We start from the raw sequence: 5,191 nt of genomic DNA, 5'->3' as shown, positions 1-5,191 counted from the left end.
CTTTAATATTGAATATTAACTAATTTATCAGAAAAGGTATTAAGTAATTCTAATTTTATTGTTAGAGAAACTGCCAAAGTACTAAAGTATGATCTTCATCTAATAGAAGGAACATTTCTAACAATCATGTTACTGAGAAAGTATCTTCTTCAGTAACTGATAAGCTCATATTAAAACTGCACACAATGGAGAGTAAATTCCTGCCCAACGTGCGTACTCTATTCTACTACTTCTTTCATTATTTATCAACTTAATTTTTCATAAGAAAAGACCTTTGGGCTAATATTAATTACTTGACTTTATAAGAGATTAAAATAGAATCATCAAGGAATATGGTGAGGATGTAATCACTAAACTAGTCACGTACGTTATTAATCTACTTTATATAATGTAAAATACATTCATAAATAATTCTAAAATTAAAATTAATATTGGAAGTTCATTCCTCCTCATCACAAAAGAGCACAGGAGTGAATGAGACCAAATTGTCAATTAGTCTAAAGAATATTGAGCTTATTCTCCATAAACTCTTTTTACTGAGGTTGCAACATCTAAGGCTTCGTTCACATCACCGTTCAGCCGTTCCGTTCACCTGCTCCGTTTAGGAGGAGAACGGAAAGGACGGAGAAGGCACATAACTGAGCCAAACGGAGCCCTTAGGACCCCATAGACTATAATAGAGCCCGTTATGTTTCCGCTCAGAAGATGATTTTGAAGCGGAGACAAAAATCCTGCATGCACAACTTTTGTCTCCGCTCCAGAATCATCTTCTAAATGGAAACCTAATGGACCCCATTATAGTCTATGGGGTCCTTAGGCTCTGTTCGGCTCAGTTATGTGCCTTCTCCGTCCTTTCCGTTCTCCTGCTCCTAAACAGAGCAGGAGAACGGAAAGGCTGAATGGTGATGTGAACGAATGTGTTCTAAAGATGAACTACAACTGGACCTCTGTGGAATTGATACTCGGTAAATGTAAACTGTAGGCATACATAAGGACATTTTTAAGGGATTGTCCATTCTTTTACAAATGATGGCCTATCCTCAGGATAAGCTATAACTTTCTGATCGGGTCCAACACCCTGCACCCCCAACAATCAAGTGTTCTGTGGTAGCTCTAGTGCCCGAAATCTGCATTGAAACTACACAGTCTTCCGCTGTGTACCCATTGTGATGTGTGACAGGTTCCCTTTAATGTCAACATTTTTGATGGTTGAGTATAACAAAGAGGTCAATGTCAGATTTCTGGAGATTTGGGGCAGTAAAGGGTGTTAATGCAAGCATACCTAGTTGTCTAGGGCAGTGTTTCCCAACCAGTGTGCCTCCAGCTGTTGCAAAACTACAACTCCCAGCATTCCTGCACAACCAAAGGCTGTCCGGGCATGCTGGGAGTTGTAGTTTTGCAACAGCTGGAGGCACACTGGTTGGGAAACACTGGTCTAGGGCAGTAAAGGAGTTTAGGCCAGAATTTCTGGTGGTATAGGGCAGTTAAGAAGATAAGACTATGACTGGCTTCAGCTGTGGCGTGTCCCCAAATGATGCAGGTGACCAAGTAGATGCCCCAGCCTGAAGATAATAATCTGGAAAATGGAAGATGAATGAACGGGATCCAGCACATAGAACCAGACCGGTGGGGAGAAAGTAAGTATGAATATTTCAATGGGCATTGCAGGCTAGAGCAGAAACATGTTTATGTCAGTCTCCTGAATGGTCTATGGTAGTAAGGGGTTGATTACAATATTTAAAGTGGTCTAGGTCATTAAGGCTACATGCACAAGACAGTGCATGTAGCCGGGGTATCCAGACGTGAGCGGCACAATCTAAGTTTGAGATTGGCAAGGCCAGGTGAGATGTCTAGCCCTGTCAATCAAGGCAGATAGGGGAGTCTCTTGACCAGTGGGGCTAGCCTCTTACTACTCCAGAAGGATGATTTTTAATGAATTTGATTAGTTAGAATCGATTTACTTCCCTGCACTGATCAGAGATTTCAAGGGTGGGATGGATAAATTTCTTCTTTTTTACACCATAATTGTTCTAAATAACTGTTCTTTGGAACTGTAGTTTTCTACTAAAGGGGTCGTCACTTCAGCAAATGGCATTTATCATGTAGAGGAAGTTAATGCAAGGAACTTACTAATGTATTGTTATTATCCATATTGTCTCCTTTGCTGGTTGGATTCATTTTTCCATCATATTATACACTTACTATCTGTGGATGACACTGCAAGGTTATGATATGACCACTCTGCAATCCAGCATTGGTGACCATGCTTGTACATTATAGGAAAAAGCACCAGCCTCTTTGGTGACGGGGACCTGGGGAGTGTGCATAGACATGCATGTGCACTATCTCCCGTCCCAGTTGCGGTGTAGTTTTGGCCGTAAACCCTGGAAATGATCAGTGCATAATGCGATGGAAAAATGAATGAAGCCAGCAAAGGAAACAATATGGACAATCACAATACATTAGTAAGTGCCTTGTATTAACTTTCTCTACATGATAAATGTCATTTGTTGATGTGAGACAACCCCTTTAACTATTCATAGGTAACTCATTTTGCATCATAAAAATAACACAGTGGATGTACTCTGTATTCCTGTGTTAAAAAAAATGCAATAGTGTAGGCTGTGTGAAATAACATTTTCTATCTGTTTTATCTGACAAACCCAGCTCTGACGGAGGGTTTGTTCTGCAACTGGTGGAGTAAAGGAAATGCCTCTTTTCCATATAATGTTTTTATATTTTTACATTTATCAGATTTCCTGTAGAGAGTGAATTGAATTATATTCAGTATGTAGAAAGCAGTATTAAGCCTTATGAACATGAAAGAGCTGCATGACAATGCCGTTATGGCACTACACAAAGGTTGTCAGGGTCCTTGTATGGGTTTGTACAACCTCCATGCACTGCCATACAGACTTCATCAGGTGCCACTTGTACAGAGCTATTCTTCCCTAGAAGCAGTTAGGTTATCTTCGGCAGTCACTAAACAGTGAATGGAGTGGCAGTGCACATGCATGACCACTGCTCCATTCAAATACACTTGGGACACCGATTTTCGAGATAGTGTTTATGATCTATACTATACAAAGGTTAAGAAATTATGTCGATGTGTGTAATGACTAAGGTGTGTGTTATGACTAAGGACATGTAATTTGTCCGAAACGCGTCAATATTGTACCGGGGTGCAATCTCCAAATATGTGTGTATTGCGGTGAGTATTCAATAAAGATTCATTTGGATTTTGAATCAGTGCCGGATCCACTCTTTGGTTGTTTTCGGGAATCGGACTAGAGCTGTGAACGATTTCGATCCTGGGAGGCAGATGAGCTGGAGCCTATTGTTATAGTTGTTACAGGTTAAGAAAGGACAGAGTTGTAGTTCCTGGGCTACAATGCAAGACATGTAGCATCTATCACATATTAAGATTATATTACTAATGTTTTTTTATATGGCAGAAGGCTCTTCGCTCCAGTCCAGACACCAGGACCCAGGTGAAACTGCCACCTTTGGCAGGAATGTACCTGGAATCCAGAACCGGACTGTCTTAGCACTTCCATAGTCAGAGTGCCTCCATAGTAGTGAGATCTGTGGATGATATTTATGGGGGATCTGTGGATGGCACTGATGGGGATCTGTGGATAACAAAATCACAGACATATAGTGGCCAATATGGGGGAACTGCCCAAGCTCCAAAACACTGTAGCGTGTTTCTCTTTGGGCGAGCAGTCCCACCGCATGTGAACCACAAAAATACCGTGGCAAGTATGGGGGAGCTGCTCAAACCCCAAACACTGTAGCGTGTTTCTCATTAGGGGAGCAGTCCCACCGCATGTGGACCGCAGCAAACGACCATCCCGAGCAATTATGCGTACAAAGGAGGACGCCAGCGCGGTCCACATGCACCACAAAAGCATCCTACACAGACCAGAAAATTGTGCGGATGACAATACAATAAATATAAATCACTGAAGAAAGTGCACCAAACGGATATGCCACTGACTATACTAGCTGGTCATACAAGCAGATATTAAAAGCTGAGACTTTAGCCAATATATTCCAGTCAGGAAGATATCGGAGCCCATCATGCACACTGGTGTGGTAGCAGCCTGGAGGCTGCTGGAGAAAGGGCTGGGAAAGCCGCATCTCATCACGGGTGTGAATTGTGTTACGCCTTAGGTGAGTCAGGGAAACCTATGTGTTTAGATAGGGCCCAGACGGGCAAGGTATTTTATTTTGGCTTTGTGTGTTTTTCTTTATGCCGTGTGCCACAATAAAGCACAGTTTGGCCCCTAAATCCTGGTGTCTGTGAAGAAGTGTGTGTTTGCAACCCCTGCAAAAGAGCTAATCCCCTACAATTGGTGTCAGATGCGGGCACATGTCCGTGCTGAAAAGTAAAAAAACAACGTGGTTGCTAAGTCCAAAGACCTGACGGAAAAGAGCAGGTGCTGCTGAATGTTGCCGAAGAATTGCTGTGTTGCTGTGCAGTGATTTAAAGGGCTGGAAGCCTGCTAGTTTGCAGGAGCAGAGACTGCTGGTGTTAATCTGGACATTTTTTTTTTCTGTGGTGCAAACAGTGCAGGACTTAAAGGGCCAGAAGCCCAGTACAAGAGACTGATCAGTGGAAATGGCTACAAAATGGTATAGCCCGTGGGAGAAATCCTGCGATTTAGTGATCGGGGGAATCCCGCTGGGGGTCATTCTAGACTCCCGCCAGCAAGTGTCTCGGGTCCTGCCTGAAATTCTGGACTTTGTAACAAGGAGGCCAGAGACAAAAACTACGGTGTCACTGACCTTTGTGACGGACTATGGCTCTGTGCAATGGGAGCTGTTAAAATGTGAGACACTGGAAGTGGAATTTGTACTGGGCAAGGACTTTCCACTGTTTGGGCAGTTGTGGAGCGGAAGACAAAGAGGTGGAGAGCGGTGCGGTTCTCAGGAGTGCATATCTTCCCTGCGACAGTGTCCGGAGTCCTAGAGAGGAAGTGCGGAGGTGCAGTAAAGCTGTTGCTAGGAGCAACCACAACCTTGATGAGTCCGCGGGAGAGAATGTCACTGCTTTACCAGAAAGGTTGATTACAAAGGGTAAGACTGTTCCTGTTATTAACTATGTGGCAGAGCCAGTGACAGTGAGCCAGCGGCAGGGGATACCTGCTGGGCCGGTAGGTAATAAGTGACACGGAGAAAAAACTGT

The sequence above is a fragment of the Bufo gargarizans genome, chromosome 1, assembly GCF_014858855.1.
Source record: "Bufo gargarizans isolate SCDJY-AF-19 chromosome 1, ASM1485885v1, whole genome shotgun sequence".
In the NCBI taxonomy this organism is placed as follows: Eukaryota; Metazoa; Chordata; class Amphibia; order Anura; family Bufonidae; genus Bufo; species Bufo gargarizans.
Note: the sequence above shows the minus strand (reverse complement) of the source record.